The 23,931-nt window shown below is 43.6% G+C and overlaps 2 non-coding genes across 2 annotated transcripts; both read left to right on the top strand.

The window, feature by feature from the left end:
- Positions 1 to 11,066: 11,066 nt before the first annotated feature.
- Positions 11,067 to 11,173, top strand: LOC132536580 (U6 spliceosomal RNA). Its single transcript, XR_009548100.1, has one exon. It is a non-coding gene; the product is annotated as a U6 spliceosomal RNA (small nuclear RNA).
- Positions 11,174 to 23,562: 12,389 nt separating this feature from the next.
- Positions 23,563 to 23,669, top strand: LOC132536579 (U6 spliceosomal RNA). Its single transcript, XR_009548099.1, has one exon. It is a non-coding gene; the product is annotated as a U6 spliceosomal RNA (small nuclear RNA).
- Positions 23,670 to 23,931: the final 262 nt, after the last annotated feature.

Here is a 23,931-nt window from a genome sequence, read left to right as displayed (position 1 = left end):
CCTGCAGGAGGGGAGCCAGGGGCTTGAACTGGGAACCTTGTGCAGGTCCTTGCACTTTGTACTATGTGCACTTAACCTGGTGAAGCACCGCCTGGCCTGGCCTTTACTCTTTAACTAATATTAAAGTATGGTTTTCATTATGATTGCCACTGTCCAGTCAGTAAGGTGGTCCTGACTTTAATCTTGTGATACAGCTATTATCACTATCATTCAAATTAACAGTTGAAATTGCAGCACGAGATATGTTTTTAACCAATCAGACACTGAAGAAATGTGACCACTAGCTAATTACAGATTGTGTTCATGTAATTGGCAGAGCTGCTCTTGCTGACACTGAAGTTGATTTCACTCAACTCTTAGACTTTCTGTAGATTCTGACTTAGAAAGGTACATCAAAACTCTGGTGACTGGTATGTGCCAAATAGGTATTCATAGGCTTATTAATATTTTCTCAGTAGTGTAAAGCCACCTGTATTCTAAGGCTCATTGGATCAATCAGTCAGATGTGTACCATACTGGTAGGATCTGAAGGTTCACAAATGAGTAGGAGCACAGCACAGCGTCTGCTTGATGACTTAGCTTCCTACTCACCGCAGCATGTCCTGCTTAAGAAAGGCAACTCCCCAACCTGCAACATCCTGCTGACCAGGCAGAAGGGAAGATAACCAAAAGTCGCAACCCCTACCCCCCTGCTTCCTCCTGCTATGGCTTGGGAAAACTTTTTTTTAACTAAACTAACACGATGCTTGTCACGTAGCCCCCCTGCCCTAAACCCTATATAATCTCAATAGAAACTATAGAGGGGGTCAAGCATTTCTGACCACCACTGCGTGGTGGCTCAGGGTGTTCGTCCCTGGCGCCAGCTAATAAAGACTCTGTTGATTTTACATCGCTCTGGTCTCTTGGTAATTTCTGTGGATTACTGGACCCTAACTAACGGAGGGCGCCTAGTGGGGTGCCGCGGAGGTGCGACGGTCCCTCCTCGGCCCTGTGAGCCCAGTAGCCGGGAGACCCATGGAGGGGCTGACCAGCAAGAGGGCTACATGCTGACTGGGACTCGGGTTCTGGCGCCGGAGGGGCAGCCGCGGTGGTGGTGGCGGTGGCGGTGGTGGTGGCGGTGGCGGTGGAGGCACATTGCATCCCCCCAACCTCCCTGGTCAATTCCCTGTGGTGACGCTCTCTGGGACCCGCGGGAAAGGAGAGGTGTGGGGTCACTGGTGTAGGGTGGCCTCGGCTGCAGCTGCTGGGGTGGGGGGAAGGCGTGCGCCAACAGGGGGTGGCTGATGCCTTGCTCTCCAAGTGCCAGCTAGCGCGCCAGGCTTTCTTAGGGGTGGTTGCTAATCGAGGCGCTACCAGGCGCAGGATTTTATAACCAAGCCTTTTGTAACAAAGGCAAATTAATATGTAAAATATGATAGATTCCTTGTGCAGGCACCAATACCCAGAAATAACCCTGGTGAGGAAAACAAAACACAGAACGTAAAAAATAAATAAATAAATAAACAATGATGTTGAGAGAAAAAAGTTAAAAGAATCTGGAGGAGCTGGGCGGTAGTGCAGCAGGTTAAACGCAGGTGGCACTAAGCACAAGGACCGGCCTAAGGATCCCTGTTCGAGCCCCAGGTTCCCCACCTGCAGGGGAGTCCTTCACAGATGGTGCAGCAGGTCTGCAGGTGTCTATCTTTATCCCCACCCCTGCTGTCTTCCCCTCCTCTGTCCATTTCTCTCTGTCCTTTTTAACAATGACGACATCAATAATTACAGTAATAACTGCAACAATAAAAATGAACCAGGGCAAAAAAGGGAAAATAAAAAACATATATATTTTTAAAAAGCACATTTAAAGAATCTTGGAGTTGGGCGGTAGCCCAGTGGGTTTAGCACACATGGCACAAAGCACAAGGACTGGCCTAAGGATCCCGGTTTGAGCCCCCAACTCCTCACCTACAGTGGAGTTGCTTCACGGGCTGTGAAATAGGTCTGCAGGTGTCTATCTTTCTCTCCCCTCTCTGTCTTTCCCTCCTCTCTCTATTTCTCTGTCCTATCCAACAAGGGCAACAATAACAACAACAATAGTAACTACAACAATTAAACAAGGGCAACAAAAGGGAATAAATATTTTTAAAAAAGAAGTTAAAAGAATCTTTAAATCTGTAGCAAACAGGTAAACAGTAACAATTCAGTGTACATATCCTTGTAGACACTATATAGAAGCCAATGTGCAGACATCAGAGGAAACAACACTGCTGTTTGAGGATGGTCTAGATGTGAAGTGATATAGTCCCAGAATGAAAAAAAATGTTTCTGGACTGAGGTTAGTAGTCTTTCTTAGTTACGTAGCCTTTCCTCTCTTTGTACACATTTGAGAATATTAATAATAGGGTCAGTTATTATTAAGAACTTGAAACAACAAGGGCAACAAAAGGATAAATGAATAAATAAAAATTTAATAGAAGAATTTGAAGGCATCTTGTAAATAATTAACAAGTGTTATACATATATGTATATATATATAAGGTTTATATAAATATAAAGCAAATTCAGGGCCTGGCGGTAGTGCAGTGGATTATGTGTACACAGTACAAGGTGCAAAGACTGGCCTAAGGATCCTGGTTGGAACCCCTGGATCCCCACCTGTGGGGGGGTCACTTCACAAGTGGTGAAGCAGGACTGTAGGTGTTGCTCTCCTTTTCAGTCTCTGTCTTCCTGTCCTCTCTGTTTCTCTCTGTCCTATCCAACAGCAATAGCAATGGCAACAATAACCACAGCAGTAACAACTAGGACAAAAGAATGGGAAATAATGACCTCCAGGAGCAGTGGACTGTAGTGCAGGCACCAAGCCCCAGCTATAAGCCTGGAGGCAAAAAGAAGAAATCTTTTGTCCATTCTCCCAGAGGGATAAGGATTAGGGAACCTTCCAGTGGAGGGGAGTGTATAGGGAACTCTGGTGACTGGAATTGTATGGGATTGTACTCCTCTTATCCCACAATCTTCTTAATCATTATTAAATCACTAATTTAAAGAAAGCAAGAGAAAAAAATCTATAAAAACACAGAAGCACACTATCTGCTAGCTACCTTCTTAGTAACTTTCTGAAGCTCCACATTCATTCTGTAGTATATTTAGAAAAGAGTTTAGCTTAGCTAGCTTAACACAAATACTAAAGTAAACATGTTCTCTATACACTTGGTGAGGGAGGAACATTGCTTGTTTTTTTTCCCTATTTTTATTAGTGATTTAATAATGGGTTTGTTTTGTTGTTATTGTTGAGTCATGTGATTGATTTATTGTCATTTGTGATCAGTCTCTTGTCAGTTTTGTGACATCCAGGTATCTTCTCCCAATTTCCGGGTTACCTTTGTGTGTGTGTGTGTGTGTGTGTGTGTGTGTAGTTTTCTTTTAATGTGTAGAAGCTGTTAAATTTGATATAGTCCCAGTAATTTAACCTTATTTTAGTTTTGCTTACCCATAGTGTGATGAGTCTCCATATAGAGCCTGATGTTAAATTGTGGATGTGTTTCACCAATGTTTTCTTCTCTATATTTTTTAGTCTCAGTTCTAACAACAAGGTCGTTGGTCCATTTTGAGTTAATTTGGCATATGGTGTTAAAGGCTGGTGCAGATTCATTTTTCTGCAATTGACTACCCAGTATCAGCTATTGAAGAGGCCTTCTTTTCCCCCACTGAAAAGGTTTTAGTCCTTTATTAGTACACACATAGGGGTTTATTTATGGAATTTCAATTTTGTTTTGTTGGTCTGTAAATTGGTTTTGTTACAGTACTATAACTTTTTAATTATTATTGTTTTATAGCATCAATGGAAGTGAGGAATGTTATGTATGCATTGTTTGGTTTTTGCTAGACTGCTATGGTGCTGACTCCCCTCTGGACATCTTTAATAAAATATTTTCAATAAATGTGAAAACACATACTTTGGGATTCATAGTGTGATTATTAATACATGATTTTCAGTTTCTATAATTAGCATATTTAAGATTAAAGTAGATTTTTAAATTAATTCAACTATATATAATTAAATGTTTATATGGCAAATTTAGTAAAAATGTAAAACCAAGGTCTCTTTTGCAGTCTTCTCCTTGGGAAACAGAAGATGGCTTGTCATTTTTTTTTATTTAAGACCTTTATTAACAGATGCTTGCAGCTTGTTGCCTTTTTTTTTGAAAAACATCAAGTTGTAAACTTTTATTACAAATTCAAAATGAGGTTCTTAAAAATCTCAACTTGACCAGATATGAAACAATTTAAAAACCTTTAAAGGTGTATTGAGAAAAACCAGGCCTTTTAAAAAAAAAAAAAAACATGTTTGACATTACCAAAAAGAGACATCTTTAGGTAAAAATAATAAAAACCCCCTTGCTGCATAGATAATGCAGATAGTTCTGGTTATCTGGTCAAGGGGCAAAAAGCAAGCACTTAAGGTCTTCAGCTCATTCCTGTTGTTGAAACCATATCTGCTCCTTACATTGACCATTTTACTGTTCCCATAACCTTCATTGCCTTGATCTTCTTGTCCCTGCCAGCAGGCGCCACCGATATGAGGCTGCCTGGGCAGCCGCTCCCTGTGCCACTACCCGTGGCACCAGGCTTGGTGTCGGTGGTGCTGAGGGCGGGAGCGGCCTGCTGCTGCTGGGTCTAGGCCACTCTGCTCATGGTTGCCATGATGGTGACTGGGGCCAGCTGCTGCAGCTGCAGCTCCTCCCAGGGTGTGATGGCAACTAGGAGGCGGTGCAGGGCTCTCTGGGGTCCGCTCTCAGCTTGTCATTTTTAAACCAGGTTCTAGTAGGAATGAACATGTCTGGCTCCACTCAGAAACATTTCTTTTTAATATTTACTATGGTTTTCAATTTCCCATCCTTTCCCATCCAAGTTCAGCTCATTAGCAAATCTTAGCAAAGATCTTGTTTAATATTTTGGCATCTATGTTCATCAGAGATATTGGCCTGTAGTTTTCCTTTTTTGTTCTGTCCCTATCAGCTTTTGGTATCAGGGTGATGTTGGCTTCATAGAAGGTGGAAGGGACTATACCTGTTTCTTCAATCTTATGGAAAAGCTTAAGAAGTATGGGTACTAACTGTTTCCTGAAAGTTTTAAGGAGAATGTTGTTTAGTTTCCAACTTCTGTGACTTTTAATAATCTTCGGTTTGTTGTTAAATGTTAGTTTTACTCCACTGTGGTCTGAAAGATACGTGGCATGATTTTGATGCTCTTGAATTTATTGATCCTGTCTTTGTGGCCTAATACGTGGTCTATCCTTGAGTATGTATTATGTGGATTTGAAAAGAAGGTGTATGCCAGTTTTTTGGGGTGAAGGACTCTGAAAATGTCCAAGAGGTCTAGTCTGTCTATCTCTTCATTCAATTCTCTTGTATCTTTGTTGGTTCTCTGCTTTGTTGATCTGTCTAAGTGTGAGAGTGGTGTATTGAAGTTTCCCACTATTACTGTATTATTATTGATGTATTATTGAAATTCTTTCAGTAAGCACTTGACATATTTAGATGGCCCCTCACTGGGTACATAGATGTTAATAATTGTTATGTCTTCTTGGCTGATTGATCCTCTAATCATTATGTAATGTCCTTGCCTATCTTTTGTTACTTTTTTTAACCTAAAATCTATAGTGTCTGAGATGAGAATGGCAGTTCCTGCCCTTTTTTGTAGTCCGTTAGCCTGTATGATAGTTTTCCATCCTTTCACTTTAAGTCTGTGTTTATCTTGTTGTGACAGATGTGATTCTTGCTAGCAGCATATGGTTGGGTTATGCTTTCTGATCCATCCCCCACTCTGTGCCTTTTGATGGGTGAGTTTAAACCATTGACATTTATTGATATTATGGATTTAATGTATTGTAGTGCCATTGTTCAAATAAAAATTTTTGTTTGCTCTGATATATTGCAAGTATTTATAGTGATGTTCTTGTTTATAAGAGGTCTTTTAGAACCTCTTTCAGGGCCGGCTTGGTGATGGTTGCCTCCTTTAACTGTTGTTTGTCTAAGAAGGTTTTGATCCCTCCATCTAGTTTGAATGAAAGTCTAGCAGGATATATTATCCTTGGTTGAAACCCTTTTTCATTCAGGGCTCGATAGATATCTTGCTATTCTCTTCTGGCTTTTAGAGTTTGATTGGAGAAGTCTGCAGATAATCTTATGGCATTTCCCCTGTATGTGACTTTTTGTTTCTCTCTTGCAGCCTTTAGGATCCTTTGTTTATCCTTACTTATTCTCATAGTGACTATGATGTGTCTTAGTGTCTTCAGGTCTGGGTTGTATCTGTTTGGAACTCTCTGGGCCTCTTGAATCTCGATGTCCTTTCTGTTATTCAGGTCTGGGAAGTTTTCTTCTATTATTTCCTCTAGAATGTTTGCTTCCCCTTCCTCTCTTTCTTCCTCTGGCAGGCCAATTAAATGAATGTTACTTCTTTTGAGATCATCCCATATGTCTCTGTTGTTGTTTCCAGTGTCTCTCAGTCTCTTTTTGAGCTCTTTCACCTCTTTCTTAGTTTTCTCTAACTTATCCTCTGTCTGACTAATTCTGTTTTCTGCTTCTGTTAGTCTGCTTTCCCTTGCCTCAGCTTTTTTCTTCATTAGAGCTATTTGAGGTTTCAGTTCTCTAATTGCCTCAAGATAATCAGTATTTTCCTTGGGGGTCTCAACTTGTTTTCTGAATGGTGCCATTCCTTTCCTCTAAAGTTGTTTTCATTTCTGTCATTAATAAGTTTATTATTGCTTGTATCCTTTTCTTATCTATGGTTACTTCTGGCTGATTTGTAGTTTCTTCTGGGCTCTTGTCTTCATTCATTGAAGTAGCAGTTTTATTTGTTTTTGATCTACCCATTTTTAATGTGTTTCTTTTTTATGCTCTGTTATTCCTCTTTTGTTGTGTCTTCAGTACAATTAACACTGTACTAAATACCTTTATGACAATTGCACTCACCAACCTCAGGAATTACAATAGCAACTGTAGCAAGTATTGAAGCAGTTTAATCACTACCAGTTAGCCAAACAATATCTCCAGTCTGTGAAAAAATAGTAACCAAATCCCAGTGAAGAAGAAAGAGTAAAAAAAAGGAATAGCAAGAATATACAGTTATGCAAATCTACTATCCACTGTATATTCTAGGGGTAACAAGAGCGGAAAGGGAACTAGAGCAGAGATAGACACATAGAGAGTCCACTCTGAGTCAGATTTCTTCCCCAAAATAATTCACAAATTCATAAAGGCAAAGAAGAAGGAAGGAAGAAGTTTATGACAAGATAAAAAAAGAAACAAGAGAGAGAAAAGAGAAAAGATAAAAAAGAGCTGTAATTAAAGAGCAGTGAAAGGAAAGTTTTTTTTGATTACTTTATTTTTAATTTAATTTTTTTAATTAGCTAGGAGGAGGAAGGCGAGAGTCTGTAGAGGAGGTAGGAGTAATGAGACAAGTTCCTCCCACAATAGATAAGATGCCCATTACCCTAGCAATGAAAGATACCCTAAGAGTTAATTCTGATCAACCTAAAGGGGGGGCGGAAGATATATGCCTTTACATAATATTAATAATAAAATAGAGCAGGGTAAAAAAAACACCCTGTCCCAGATTACCTCAAACCTCGTGAGCAGAGGTAGCTGATTGTTAAGAAAGAAGAAGAAAAATAATAATTAAAAAACCTCAGGACTAGACAAGGATAGCTGGGATAGACAATTATACAAATCTATTATCCACTGTATATTCTAGGGGTAGCTAAAGGAGGAAGGGAAGTTGATCAGAGATACTCATAGTGAGAGTCCACTCTGAGTCAGATTTCATCCCAAAAATAATTCCCAAACGTGTATCAGTGAATTCAGTGAAAGCACACTGTTTGGTGATGTAGGGGATGGGGTCTGTGGCTTTGGAAGCCACAAAAAAAAAGAGAGAGAGAGAGAAAAAAGAAAAAGACAAGAAAAAGAACAGTAATAAAAGAGCAGTTAAAGGAAAGAGTTTTTTATTTGTTTATTTTTTATTATTTAATTATCTATGTGGGGGAGGGGTGGCTACTTAGAAAGAAAAAAGGCCAGAGGTTTCAGAAGGGAATAGACTTAGAATGAATGATACTCCCTGGTGGGACAGGAATCTTGGTAAAGAAAGAAGCTCAGCAGAGGAGCCTGCTAGGAGGTGGTCCCCCGGGATTGGTTATGGGGGGGGTGAGGGGGAGGAGGTTCGCTTTGGGAATAATAATTTAAAAGAAAAAAATTTTTCCTTTTTTTCTACTCTATTTTTAACCCAAATTAAGTTATAGTCACATCCTTGGTAGGCCTATTTTAGTTGTATTCCAAAGGGATATATATTCCAAAGGGATATTATATTCCAAGGGATATATATTCCAAAGGGATATTATATTCCTACTGCTTTGTCCTCCTCTCACGCAGTCTCATCGTGCAGGTAGCAGGGATGGGTCTGGGCAAAGCCATATTTCTTTTTCTGGCTCTGAGATTTTGAACTTTACATCCTGTCTCTAGATTTTATTCAAACTTAAGTCTGTCTCTAAACCCTAACACCATCAACACAAAATGAGTTGAGTTAGATTCTTAAAATTTATTTTGGATTTGAGTCCCCACCACACCTGCAGAGGAAAAGCTTTGTGAATGGTGAAGCAGTGCTGCAGGTTTCTCTCTCTCTCTCTCTCTTTCTCTCTCTTCTCCCTCTTTACTTCCCATTTCCTTTTTTATTTCTTCTGTTACTATCCAATAAACAAAGATAATAAAAATATTTTTATTTTTAATTTTTAAAATATTTATTTCCCTTTTGTTACCCTTGTTGTTTTATTGTTGTAGTTATTATTGTTGTTATTGATGTCCTTGTAGTTGGATAGGACAGAGAAAAATGGAGAGAGGAGGGGAAGACAGAGGGGGAGAGAAAGATAGGCAGTGAAGCAGGTCTGCAGGTGTCTATCTTTCTCTCACCCTGTCTTCCATTCTTCTCTTCTTCCCTTTGTCCCAGCTGCATCCACAGCAGCACCATGGAGCCCTGAGGCCCGGGCCCTGAGACCCTGTCACCCCCTGTCACATTGAGTAGCATAGCATCGCATCACCCCCAGGCAGCATTGAGCCATGCCGCATTGTGTCGCACCCATAGGCCCCAGTGCTGGGGCCTGGGCCCTGCGCCCTGAGCGCCCAGCAAGAACTGTGCGGAGTCCCCGTGTGGAAGTACTGCTGGGGACTCCCCAAGGTGCTGTGCCAGACAGCAGCCAGTGGCCAGGTCCATAGTGCTGGAGCCCATCTAGTGAGATTCCTCCAATTGCAAGTAAGTGGCCCCTGGTTCCTGTGCCCTTGAAGGCTGGGTTGTTGTGCCTACCTGGGAAGTTGCTGGGTGGGGTGAGGGGCGAAGTCGGGGTACAGCCGCAGAGGGGCCAGCACCCCCGGACCCAGTACCCCGGGACAGGCGCACCCCTTAGAGGTGGCTGCGCACCCCCCCAAACCTCCAGCACCCAGCGGCCTTGAGCAGGGCGCTCCCCGAGATGGAGCCATGCACACCCCCGGCAGGCAGGGGCGCACCCAGGGGAGGTGTCCGCGAGCCCCCAGACCCTGCACCCCTGGCAGGGACACCCTGGAAGGGTGGCTGTGCGCCCCCAGATCTTGCTGCTTTTCAGCGCGAGCGTAGGGACCCCGCCGGAGAGTCTGGGCAGCCGGCCTTCCCTTTCCTTCCTGCCGGGAGAGGGGTCCTAGGTCCCTGGGCCTCACCCAGCGTGTCAGTGCTGGTGGCTCCAAGTGTCCCGAGGGTGAGGACCCGCCAGTGCAGCTGGAGTCCAGGCAGTGCGCCTCCCGCCCACCCCAAACGCCCTGGCAGGAGGGGACCCCGGAACCCACCAACCTGGCTTCAGGGGCAGCCAGGTCCAGAAAACTTTCCGTGTGTCCGCCCACCAGAAATGTGCACCAGCTGTCCTTCCTCTCGGTGTGGCCCACGACGAGGTCCTCGGGGACGGCTGTTTGGAATCCTGAACTTCGAGTTTGGTCTGGGGAAACATGGCGAGCCAAGCTCCCAAATTAGGGTGAAGGAGGCTGGGGCACGGGGTGCGGGTCCAGATTGGGGGTCTCCTCGCACTACTAGAACTGGAGTGTTTTCTCTGCCTCTGTCTCTCTCAGAAGAAACATGCATTTCAGAGGGGTGCCCCAAGCCAGCTGGCTCCAACCCTTGTTGAGCCCTGGGCCCGGGCTGTGGATTGGGTCTGGGCTGAAGGTCTGGCACTTTGCAACCTGCTGGTCCTGGAGGGTACTGCCAACACCCACCCCCAACCCCCCTCGTCCCGGTGGCCTAGGCCTGGCAGGGCTCCTTGTGTGGTGGGGGGTGGGCAGGGGTCGCCTGGGGTTCTTGTGTCTGTGGGGACAGTCCTGGGGAGACTGCAGTCTTCCTACTCACACAATGGGGCAGCCAGGATGCTGGCAGGTGGGAGCTGCACTAGGAGCCCCACAGAGCCAGGCAGCAGCCGATCTTGGAGCTGGGTAGGAACCGGGCAGGAACCGCGGTTTTTTAAAAAAAAAATGAAATTAAAAAAAGGAAAAATGTTATTTATTAATACAAAAAAGAGAAGCAGAGCATGAATATGGCACATGCAAATCTGGGGATTGAATTCAGGACTTAATTCGTACAGAGCCATTGCCCTAGCCATTCTGCAATTCTAAAGTATAAATAGGTTATTTTATTTTTGTTGTTGTTGTTGTCACCAAGGTCTCATTGTCTCCCTTTCTTTTTTTTCTTGTCTATTCTTTTCCACTCCTTTTAATTTTTATTTATTTTTCCATTTTGTTGCCCTTGTTGCTTAACATTGTGTGGTGATTAATGTCGTTGTTGGTGGATAGGACAGAGAGAAATGGAGAGAAGAGGGGAAGACATAGAGGGGGAGAGAAAGACAAACACCTGCAGACCTGCTTCACCACCTGTGAAGGGACTCCCGGGCAGGTGGGGAGCCAGGGGCTAGAACGGCGATCTTTCCTCTGGTCCATGAGCTTTGCGCCATGTGCGCTTAACCTGCTGTGCCACTGCCTGACTCCAACTGTCTCCATCTCTTAACACTTTTTAAATAAGATTATAATATAGTCCTAGCTTCGGTAGTACATATACTAAAATTGGCATGATACATAGAAGATTAGCATGGCCCCTGCTCAAGGATTACACACAGATTCATGAGGCATACCATATTTTTTCAAAAAAAGGATTATAAAATATATGTACACACATATAAATAATTATAATCTTTTAAAGAGCCAGTTAATGCAACCTGGGAGGCGGTTCAGTGGCAAGAGATCTGGATTTGTATGTGTGGGATCCCAGGTCTGTCTGAACTCTGGTTCTACATATGCTGAAGCTCTTTTAAAAGATTTATTAATCAGTGAGGGAGAAAGGGAGGAGAGAGAGAGAGAGAGAGAGAGAGGAAAAACACTATAGCATCAGTCTGGAACATGTGATGCTGGAGGTAGAATTCAGGACCTCATGCTTGAGTCCAAAACTCCAACCACTCTGCCAGCCTCCAGGACTGCAGATTGGCTTTTTTGAATAAAATCATGGTAATATTGTTCTCTTAACTGTACTTATTTTAAATAATACAAAGTCTTTTTAAAATTTTTTCTCAAATATTGTGCCTGGGGATCAATCCCACCCAGAACCTTGCACCTGCATGGGACAGCTGAGAGGCCTCCCTGCCAGTCTCCATTCTGTATCCTTTAAGAGAGGGAGACATGCAAAGCACTGCTCCTCTATGCACGGAGTCCCGCCCATTGCCTGCCTGTGTTTTCACTTGCAGTGTGGAGGATCAGACCCCCAGCCACATGCTATGCTATGTTTTCTTTTTAAGAAACAGACAACCTGCGCCTAGATTTAGGCGGGTAACTGGACTCAACAGTAGGCCAGGCCCATTTAAAATCCAAATTCAACAAATTTAGAACCAAGGCAAAGGAAAGAACAGTCACTATAATTTTTTTAAGACACTGGGTAGCTTCTTTGCATTGGTCTCTCTATATAAACATGTTATTTTCAACATCTCTGTATTGATGATTGAAGTCGGTCAAGCTGACTTAGTTCTCCTTGAGACAGACAACGTGTGTATATACATTTGGGTCACAATACCCTGCTGTTTGTTGATCTTTCAAAGTAAATGAATGTGCTGGGGTGGGATTGGGAGGCAGAACTTGGAGAAAGAATCATCCTCATCAATAGGTGTTGCTACATTCAGCCTTCATATAGGAAACACCTCAAGATATCAGTATCAGAGCAACCATTTACAAGTATTTTTTCAAGATTTATTTTACTTTACTTGTTTATTGAATAAAGACAGAGAAACTGAGATCGTAGGGGGAGGTAGAGAGAAAGACACCAACAGCACTGCTTAACCGCCTGTTAACCTCCTTCTTTACAGGTGAGTCAACAGTTATTACATCTTAAGCTAGGTATCATTTCTTCCTTTCTTTCTCTCTTTTTCTTTTTAATTTCTTTATTGGGGAATTAATGTTTTACATTCCACATTAAATACAATAGTTTGTATTTGCAGAACAATTTCCAGTTTTCCATATAGCAATCTATGTATCATTTTTCTTTCTTTCTTTTTTTTTGTTGTTATTGGATAGCGACAAAGAGAAATTGAGAGAGAAGGGGGAGATAGAGAGGAATAGAGACAGAGAGACACCTGCAGACCTGCTTTACTACCTGTGAAGTGACTCCACTGCAGCTGGGGAGCAGGGGGCTTGAACCAGGATCCTAAACGGTCCTTGCTCTTTGTGCCATGTGGGCTTAGCCCACTGTACTACCTTCTGGCTCCCTTAGGTATCATTTCTAAAGCCTGTTAAATCTAAAATGTTCTTAACCTTTTGTAGTAATTTCCTGATTCATGTTTGCTTGTCGTAAATATCTTGGTTCTGTTTTGTTTGCCTTGTGGGAACTCCCATCTGTCTTTGGTCTTGGTAATTTTCCAGGGCTTGTAGTTGAATGCCAGCAAGGACGCTCCCAGATAAAAAAAAAACAAAGAAATCGCTCTGCATGTGCTTCGAGATAGGCTTTACCAGAAGATTATAGAGAAAGACGTGTCGACAGTAAAATACCAGAAGAATGCAGGTAATATATATATATATATATATATATATATATATATATATATATATATGTACATTAAAATAAAAGAAAAAAAGAAAGGTGGGGGTCAGGTGGTAGTGCAGGAGGTTGAGTGCAGGTGGTGCAAATCACAAGGATTGGTGCAAGGAACCTGGGTTGAGTTCGTGGCTCCCCACCTGCAGGTTGTCTCTTCATAAGTGGTGAATCAGGTTTGCAGATGTCTTATCTTTCTCTCACCCTCTATCTTCCCCTCCTCTCTCGATTTCTGTCTGTCCTCTCCACAATGACATCAATAACAATAATAATAACCATAATAATGCTAAAACAACAAGGGCAACAAAATGGAAAGGAAAAAAATGATTTATTTATTAATGAGAAGGTGTGAGGGAAGAACTAGAGCATCACTGTGACCTATGGAATGCCAGAGATTAAACTCAGAACTTCATGCTTGAGAGTCCAATGTCTTATTCACTGCAACACCTGTCAGGACACTGCAGATAAGATTTATTTAGTAGAATAACTTAACAACTGTTCGAAGAGTCATTCTGCACATGCCTTACATATGGGAGTCCCTCGGATTGATTCCTGGCACCACTGAACAGCAACACAGACACAGCAAGCCAAGTTCAGTGGATGGTAGATCTATGCTTAGGTCTCTATCTCAAAATCATAAGCATTGAACTGAGAGGTAGCTTATTGATAAATTGCATACTCCACATGCATAAGGCCCCAAGATTGATCCCCAGCATACAGAAGTTCTGAGTGGTGCTCTATCCATAAAAATAAATAAACGAAGGGGTCCAGAGCTTGCTCCCCCAGTAGAGTGCACATCACATCACCATGCTTGCAGACCTGGTGTTGAGCCCTAACACAACATGGGAGCACCAGGCATGATGGCAGGTACTGTGATGTTTCTCACATGCTCTTTATCCCACTTTTTCTATTTCATTTTTTAAAAATTTTAAAGTCAATTTTCATTTATATATATTAATATATTTAGTTATTATTGGACAGAGACAGAGAAATAGGGAGGGGAGGGGGAGATAGAACAGGAGAGAGACAGAGAACCACCTACAGCCTTGCTTTACCACTTGTGAAGCTTCCCCTACCCCCTGCAGCTTAGGACCAAGGGCTTGAACCTGGTTCCTTATGCACTGTAATTTGTGTGCTTAACCAGATGCACCACTGCTGGCCCCCTGTATATTTTATTCATTTATTATTTCCTGGATAGAAATTGAGAGGGAACAGAAGATCTAGAAGGGGAGACAAAGAGAGACACCTGCAGTGCTACCTCACCACTTGTGAAGCTTCTCCTCAGCTGGTTGTATCTTGGGCTTGAACCTTAGTCCTTGTGCATTGTAACATGTGCACTCCACTGGTTACACCACCTCCTGGACCCCATTTTTTCATTTTTAAATTTAAAAGGAGAAAACAACTGTTGACAACAGTAGAATTATGTAAGTATGAAACACTGATGTAAGTATGAAACTCTGGTGTACTAAAATACATCAATATATTCATCTTTTTGTAAAGGTCACTTTGTGAGTGCACATGTTATAGTGTGAGAGGACCAAGGTTCAAGCCCCTGATCCCCACTTGCAGGTGGAAGCTTCACAAGCAGTGAAACAGTATCTTAATGTGTCTCACTTTCTTTTGCCACTCTATCTCCCCTTTCCATCTCCATTTCTTTCTTTCTTACCAAGCAAAAAGAAAAAAAACTTTTTAAAAGGTTTCTTTATATTAAAAATGTTTTTTCATTATTCTTGACCAAGTAAAAATCTCAGGACATATAGAAAATATACTCCGCTGTGAATAAGAAATAACTTGAATGTTTAGGCTCTCTGTGTGTGTGCCAGAAGGGGTTTGCTAAGAAGTAGTGGTTTTTAAATGCAAATTCCTATCTTCAAGTCTACCTACTGATGCTCCTCTGCAATCTGAGACCATCGCAGGCAAGGGATAAATATATTATTTGCACTGTCACTTACACTACGGCAGGCTAAAACAAGCGTAGGGAAAGTGGAAAGGCCAAAAGTAGGGAAAACTAAGATATCTAAATCAAAGTGACTTGTGACAGTTATTATAATGCTTACTGTTATGCAGCCCACTTTTCCTAAAATGCTACAAGGTTTACTGCAAATAACTCAAAAACATGGCTATTTTGGGCTTCCAACTCCAAAATTCTCTTTCAACCCCATTCAGGTTTTACTTTTGTTTGTAAAGATTTATTTATTAATGAGAGAGATAGGGGAGAGGAAGAAGGAGAACCGCAGCATCACTCTGACACATCTGATGCCGGAGATCAATCTTGAGACCTCACACCTAAGAACCCCAAAGCTTTATCCACTGCACAATCTCCCAGACAGTGGCAGCATTTATTTTTATTTTTTATATTTATTTTATTTATTTATTCCCTTTTGTTGCCATTGTTGTTTTATTGTTGTAGTTATTATTGTTGTTGTCGTTGTTGGATAGGACAGAGAGAAATGGAGAGAGGAGGAGAGATAGACACCTGGAGATCTGCTTCACCGCCTGTGAAGCGACTCCCCTGCAGGTGGGGAGGTGGGGTTCGAACCGGGATCCTTATGCCGGTCCTTGTGCTTTGCGCCACCTGCGCTTAACCTGCTGCGCTACAGCCCGACTCCCGGCAGCCTTTACTTTTTTATAATTTAAAATATTATGATACTTTGCTCACTTAAGAGGCAAAAGATTTATACAATCTGAAGAGAACAAGAGTATACATACTTTGCTTATTTAAATGATACATACACTTTAGTAGAACTTATACATTTGAATAAAACTACATACATATGTAATTCAAAATCTAGGAAATAGAGAAAATGAAGTGGGGGGAAAACCCTTTCCTGTCCCTCGACCTTAGACTCTATCAGTAGTATGGTGTTTTTAAATGAATTAATTTATTTTCCCTTTTTAGTTGCCCTTGTTTAACATTGTTGTAGTTATTGATGTTGTTGTTGTTGGATAGGACAGAGAGAAATGGAGATAGCAGGGGAAGACAGAGGGGGAGAGAAAGACAGATACCTGCAGACCTGCTTCACTGCTTGTGAAGTACCTTTCCTGCAGGTCCGGGGAGCTGGGGCCAGAACCAGGATCCTTCCACTGGTCCTTGCACTTTGCAGTATGGTTTTGGCAGAGATATTTATTTCTGAACCCATAGGGATTTGTAATAAATTTTTGTAATAATATGTTTCATTTTAAAACTTGAAAGTATCTTAATTTCCATAAAAAATTTCATAAAAATGACCTTTAAACCAATTTTCTCTTTAGACAGTTATGATACAAATCCTGAATAGAAATAGCTTGAGGAAAAATTTGAGTTAACACATTAGTAAACTTGCTGGAGAACGGACTGATGAGGGTAAAATATAGTTTTTTATTTATTTTAATTTAATGAATTACAAAAGGTGGTAGAGGGGCACAGAAGCAGCACTCTAGCATATGCAGTGCTTGGGATTGGACTCAGGACCTAAAATTTAGAAGCTCTAAGTTCTTCCATGGTGCAACCTACCCATCTTCAGAGATACTTTTCTTTTGTTCTAAAGATCTTATTTATTCATTAATGAGAGAGAGAGGAGCAGGGAGAATCTGCATGTTACTCTGGTATATGTGGCACCAGGGATTGAACTTGGGACCTCATGCCTGAGAAACCTATACTTTATCCACTCTACCTCTTCCTCCCAGTATCACTGATAATTTGGCTTTGATTGGAATTGGAACTACTGAAGAAGCACTATTGGGTGCTGGGTGGTAGTGCAGCGAGCAGGTTAAGCGCACATGGCACAAAGCTCAAGGATAGGGGTTGGGATCCCAGTTTGAGCTCCCCACCTGCAGGGATGTCACTTCACAAGTGGTGAAGCAGGTCTGCAGGTGTCTGTCTTTCTCTCCCACTCATTGTCTCCCCCCCACCCTCAATTTCTCTGTCCTATCCAGCAACAATGATAAACAAAAAGAACAACAAAAGGCGGGGGGGTGATGGCCTGCAGGAGCAGTGGATTTGTAGTTCAGGTAGAAAAAAAAAGAGAAAAAGAAACACTCTTACTCCATAAGTAAACCTGAGAAAACAAGAGTCTTAAACAATTAAATTCCTTCCACTCTTGCTCTTTGTCAATTGTATGTGCCTGACGTTCAGAAATAGAAATCCTTAGAAAAGAATTTGCGGTGCCTTTTCCATTGTAGTAAAGATAGTAATTATATTAAAATGTGAATTCCTTTCTATCTCTGCACAGGTTGGAACAAGAACCTAGTCAGAAAGAATCCAGACCTACAATTTCACCCAGAATAGTGTCACTGACCACAGGGTAGGATATGAAGTCCATGATATTAAGGTAATATTACTGAATGTGCTTACTGTATCTTTGATTTATTAAGGAATCAAATTTTGGGGCCTGGTTTATTAAGGAATCAAATTTGGGGGCCTGGTTTATTAAGGAATTCGGGGGGCTGGTTTATTAAGGAATCAAATTTGGGGGCTCTAGCCGGTATCCTTAGGCTGATCCTTGTGCTTTGCACCACCTGTGCTTAACCCACTGTGCTACAGCCCAACCCCTGTTAATATTCGATTATCTTCCTTTCCTTCTTGGCTTGGTCCCTTTATCTTGCTTGTAAATCTGTCATCTGAACTGAGAAGGTTGAAAGAGGAGGGGAGGGGGCCCACTGAGGTGGAAGGATCCAGGGCACATGTATGCCCTGCCCACTTCACTCCCAGGTCAGACTGGCTTCCTCTGCCCCCTGGAGCCTGTCTGTGCATGTGTGTGTGGGGTTGTGGGGTGTTTACAAGTGTTTCCTGATGCTAGAACAGTCTCGTTGGAGTGTGACTGCTAACTGCTTTTTGGCAAGATACTATTTTAAATAGTCCTGGGGTCCTGATTGTGGTACACCTGGTTGAGCACACATGTTACAGTGCACAAGGATCCAAGTTCAAGCCCCTGGCCCCCATCTGCAAGGGGAAAACTTTTTGAGTGGTGAAGCCGTGTTGCAGGTGTCTCTGTCTCTCTCCCTATCACCTACCTTCCCTCTGAATTTATGGCTGTTTCTATCCATTAAATAAATAAAGATAATAATAGAAAAATTAATTTACATGACAGAAGTCTACATCAAATTGGCATTTGAAATAAGAAAGCTCTTTTTTGAGGTCCCCTGTTACAGAGCACATGAGTGGAAACAAACTGCTTCTGGAAAGCCTGTTTTTAGTAGCTTAACTTTTTCCTTTCTTTAATTTTCTTTTCTTTTTAAACTATCTTTATTTATTGGATAGAGACAGCCATAACTTGAGATGTGATGGAAGGGGGAGAGAGAGGGAGGGAGAGACAGAGACACTTGCAGCCCTGCTTAGTCACTTTTGAAGCTTTCCTCCTGCAGTGAGGATCAGGGGCTTGAATCCATGTCCCTGTGCATTGTTGTGTGTTTAACCAAGTATACCACTGCCTGACTCCCCCCTTTTTTCTCTTGGCTTTTCTTTCTTCGTTTATTTTTCCTTTCTTTCTTTCTTTCTTGCTTCTGGGCTTATCACCAGGTTTCAGGGCCAGCACTATGAATCCACTGGTGCTGGCAGCCATATATTTATTGATTCATTTACTTATTTATTTTGGCTAAGACAGAGAGAAACTGAGAGGGGAGGGGGTATATAGAGAGGGATAGAGACCTGTTTCTCTGCTTGTGAAGTGTCCCTCTGCAGGTGAGGAGCCAGGGCCTCCAACCAAGATCCTTGCATGGGTCTTTGTGCTTTTATACTATGTCCACTAAACCCAGTGCACCCCCACCTACCCCACTGTCCCATTTGCATTCCTTTATAGGTGAGAGGAAATACAAAATAAGAGGCAAAATCTTCACCCAGCACTTTGTTTAGGCCAGAAGAAACTCTGAAAATGTCTCCCCTCAGCTTAGAGGGAGAGGGGAGTTTCTCTGCATGTGATGCCTCTTTTTTTTTTAATTATCTATGTCTGGATTGACTGATTGATTAGATAGAAAGAGAAATTGATAAGGGAGGAGCATATAGAAAGGGAAAGAGATAGAGACACCTGTAGCTATATTTCACCACTTGTGAAGTTTTCCCCCTGCAGGTAGGGGGCCAGGGGCTTGAACCCAGGTCCTTGTGCACTATGATGTATGCACTTAACCAGGTGCACCACCACCTGCCCCTATTTTTTTTGCTTTTAAAGAAGTTTCCACTAATTTTTTTGCATACAACTATCTATATATGCTATTCTTTTTTAAAGGTTTATTTATAAAATGGAAACATTGACAAGGCCATAGGATAAGAGGGGTATAATTCCCACCACCAGAACTCAGTATCCCATCCCCTCCCAATGGCTTTCCTATTCTTTAACCCTCTGGGAGTATTGGACTCAGGGACATTATGGTGTGCAGAGGTAGAAGGTCTGGCTTCTGTAACTGCTTCCATGCTGAACATGGGTGTTTACAGGTGGATCCATATTCTCAGTCTGTCTTTCTCTTTCCCTAGTGGGGCAGAGTTCTGGAGAAGTGGGGACACATTGGTGGAGGACACATTGGTGGAGTCTTCTGTCCAGGGAAGTCCAGTAGGCATCTTGGTAGCATCTGAAACCTGGTGGATAAAAAAAGAGTTGACATATAAAGCCAAACAAATTGTTGACCCATCATGAACCTAAAGGCTGGAATATTGCAGATGAAGATTTGGGGTCTCTGTTTTGAAGATAGCTAGTAGGCCTATTTTTAAAATGTTATATTCCAAAGGGATATATATTCCAAAGGGATATTATATTCCAAGGGATATATATTCCAAAGGGATATTATATTCCAAGGGATATATATTCCAAAGGGACATTATATTCCTACTGCTTTGTCCTCCTCTCACGCAGTCTCATCCTGCAGGTAGCAGGGATGGGTCTGGGCAAAGCCGTATTTCTTTTTCTGGCTCTGAGATTTTGAACTTTACATCCTGTCTCTAGATTTTATTCAAACTTAAGTCTGTCTCTAAACCCTAACACCATCAACACAAAATGAGTTGAGTTAGATTCTTAAAATTTATTTTGGATTTGAGTCCCCACCACACCTGCAGAGGAAAATCTTTGTGAATGGTGAAGCAGTGCTGCAGGTCTCTCTCTCTCTCTCTCTCTCTCTCTCTCTCTTCTCCCTCTTTACTTCCCCTTTCCCTTTTGATTTCTGCTGTTACTATGCAATAAATAAAGATAATAAAAATATTTTTAAATTTTTAAAATATTTATTTTCCCTTTTGTTGCCCTTGTTATTTTATTGTTGTAGTTATTATTGTTCTTATTGATGTCCTTGTAGTTGGATAGGACAGAGAGAAATGGAGAGAGGAGGAGAAAACAGAGAGGGGGAGAGAAAGATAGACACCTGCAGACCTGCTTCACTGCCTGTGAAGGAAACCCTCTGTAGTTTGAGAGCCGGTGTACTTAACCCACTGTGCTACCTCCTGACTTCGCTTAGATTATTTTTAAGGAATTTGTATTTACAATTAAATTTTGATTTGCTAGAACAAGGCAATTCATACAAGGAAGGGAGATAATGGAGAGAGAGAAAGACACGTACAGCTCTGCTTGCTTGTCAAGCTTAACCCCACCCCCTAGCAGGTAGGCACTGGGGCCTTGAACCTGGGTTCTTAGTCATGGTTATGTGCATGCTCAACTGAGATCACCACCACCTGTGCCTATTTTAAAATTATTAAAGAATTTCTTAAGAATCCCCTCAACACTATATCTGTTCTATTCCAGCTTAGGTCCATGATTGGTCAACAATTTGTTCGGCTTTGTATATTAACTCTTTTCAACCACCAGGTTCCAGATGCTAGCATAATGCTGACCAGACTTCCCTGGACAGACAACACCACCAATGTGTCCTGGAGCTCTGCTTCCCCAGAGCCCTTGCCCACTAGGACAAGGGAGAGACAGGCTGGGAGTATGGATCAACCAGTCAACGCCCATGTTCAGCGGGGAAGCAATTGCAGAAGCCAGACCTTCCGTCTTCTGCATCCCACAATGACCTTGGGTCCATACTCCCAGGGTTAAAAAACAAGAAAGCTATCAGGGGAGGGGATGGGATACAGAGTTCTGGTGGTGGGAATTGTGTGGAGTTGTACCCCTCTTTTTTTAAAAAATATTTTATTTTATTTATTTATTCCCTTTTGTTGCCCTTGTTGATTTATTGTTGTAGTTATTATTGTTGTTGTTGTTGTTGGAAGTTGTACCCCTCTTATCCTATGGTTTACTCAATGTTTCCTTTTTATAAATAAAACATTAAAAAAAGGGAGTTCGGAGGTGGCGCAGCGGGTTTATCGCAGGTCGCACAGCGTAAGGATCCTGGTTCGAGCCCCCAGCTCCCCACCTGCAGGGGCCTGGCCTCACAGTAGGTGAAGCAGGTCTGCAGGTGTGTCTATCTTTCTCTCCCCCTGTCTTCCCTTTTTCTCTTCTTCTCTTTGTCCCAGCTGCGTCCAGCTCAGCGCCATGGAGCCCTGCGGCCCTCGCCCTGAGGCCCCGTCGCCCCCACGCCACATTGCGTTGAGTTGCTTCGCACCCATAGGCCCCAGCGCTGGGGCCCGGGTCTGAGACTTGAGTGCCAGGCCACGACTGTGCGGAGGCTCCCGGCGTGGAAGTACTGCTGGGGAGTCATGACGGTGCTGTGCTGGACAGCAGCGGCCATGTCCATCGTGCTCGGCCCATCTACTGCCATTCCTCCAATTCCAAGTAAGTGGCCCCCGGTGCCACCCGTCCTGGAAGGCTTGGGTGTCGCGCCCGCCCAGGAAGGTGCTGGGTGGGGGGAGGGGCGAAGTCGGGGTACAGCCACAGAGGCGCCAGCGCTGCTGGACCCCTTACCCCGGGCCAGGCACACCCCGAAGAGGTGGCTGCGCCCCCCCCAACCCCCAGGATCCAGCGGCCTTGAGCGGGGCAGTCCCCGGATAACGGCCATGCGCACCCCAGGCAGGGGTGCACCCGGGGGAGGTGTGCGCGAGTCCCCAGACCCCACACCCCGGGCAGGGACACCCTGGAAGGGTGGCTGCGCGCCCCAGATCCTGCTGTTTTCGGCTTCCAGGAGCGCAAGCACAGGGACCCCGTCGGAGAGTCTGGGCAGCCGGCCTTCCCTTTCCTTCCAGCCAGGAGAGGGGTCCTGGGGTCCCAGGGCCTCGCCCAGCATGTCCATGCCTGCGGCTCCGAGCGCCCTGAGGGTGAGGACCCGCCCGGGCAGCTCGAGGCCAGGCAGTGAGCCTCCCGCCCACCCCAACCGCCCGGGCAGGAGGGGACCCCGGTGGAACCCACCAGCCTGCCTTGGCTTCGGGAGTGGCCAGGCCCAGAGAACTTTCCACACGCCCGCCCATCGAAATGTGCGTCCGCTGTCCTTCCTCGGTGTGGCCCACGACGAGGTCCTCGGGGGACTGCTGTTTGGAATCCTGAACCTGGAGTTTGGCCTGGGGCAACCGGGCTCCCAGACTAAGGTGAAGGCCTGGGTGCGGGGTGTGGGTCCAGGTTGGGGGATCTCCTCACACTTCTAGAACTGGAGTGTTTTCTCTGCCTCTGTCTCTCGAAGAGACATGCATTTCAGAGCTGTGCCCCATGCTGGCTGGCTGGAACCCCTGTTGAGCCATTTGCCAGGCTGCGGGTTGGGTCTGGGCTGAGGGTCTGGCACTTTGCAAACTGCTGGTCCGGGGAGGCCACTCCCAGCGCCCCCCACCCCCTACCCCTTTCAGGAGGCCTGGGCCTGGCTGGGCTCCTTGTGCCATGGGGGGTGGGCGGGGGGCGCCTGGGGCTCTTGTGTCTGCAAGGATAGTCCTGGGGGGACTGCAGTCCGCCTGCACACAACAGGGCTGCCAGGGCACTGGCAGGTGGGAGCTGCAATAGGAGCTGGGCAGAGCCAGGCAGGAGCCAATCTTGGAGCTGGGTAGGAACCGGACAGGAACTGTGGTTTAAAAAAAAAAAGGAAATTAAAAAAAAGAAAAAAAATGTTACTTATTAATACCAAAAAGAGAAGCAGAGCATGACTATGGCACATGCAATGCTGGGGATTGAATTCAGGACTTAATGCCTACAGATCCACTGCCCTAGCCATTTTGAATTCTAGAGTATAAATAGGTTATTTTATTTTTTTGTTGTTGTTGTCACCAAGGTCTCATTGTCTCCCTTTCTTTTTTTTTCTTTTCTATTCTTTTCCACTCTATTTTAATTTTTATTTATTTTTCCTTTTGGTTTCCCTGGTTGCTTAACATTGTTGTGGTTATTAATGTCGTTGTTGTTGGATAGGACAGAGAGAAATGGAGAGAGGAGGGGAAGACAGAGAGGGGGAGAGAAAGACAGACACCTGCAGACCTGCTTCACCACCTGTAAAGGGACTCCCCGGCAGGTGGGGAGCCAGGAGCTCGAACCACGAACCACGACCTTTCCTCCAGTCCTTGAGCTTTGCGCCATGTGCACTTAACCTGCTGTGCCACCACCCGACTCCAACTGTCTCCATCTCTTAACACTTTTTAAATAAGATTATAATATAGTCCTAGCTTTGGTAGTACATATACTGAAATTGGCATGATACAGAGAAGATTAGCATGGCCCCTGCTCAAGGATTACACACAAATTCATGAAGTGTACCATATTTTTTCAAAAAAAAGTTTATAAAATATATGTACACATATAAATAATTAAAATCTTTTAAAGAACCAGTTAATGCAAGCTGGGAGGTGGTTCAGTGGTAAGAGGTCAGGATTTGCATGTGTTGGATCCTAGGTCTGTCTGAACCCTTTTTCTACATATGCTGGAGCTCTTTTAAAAGATTTATTAGTGAGGGAGAAAGGGAGAAGAAAGAGAGAGAGATAGAGAGAGAGAGAAAACACTGTAGCATCAGTCTGTAACATGTGATGCT

The sequence above is a fragment of the Erinaceus europaeus genome, unplaced genomic scaffold, assembly GCF_950295315.1.
Source record: "Erinaceus europaeus unplaced genomic scaffold, mEriEur2.1 scaffold_626, whole genome shotgun sequence".
Classification (NCBI taxonomy): domain Eukaryota; kingdom Metazoa; phylum Chordata; class Mammalia; order Eulipotyphla; family Erinaceidae; genus Erinaceus; species Erinaceus europaeus.
Note: the sequence above shows the minus strand (reverse complement) of the source record. Positions and strands in the feature narration are given on the sequence as shown.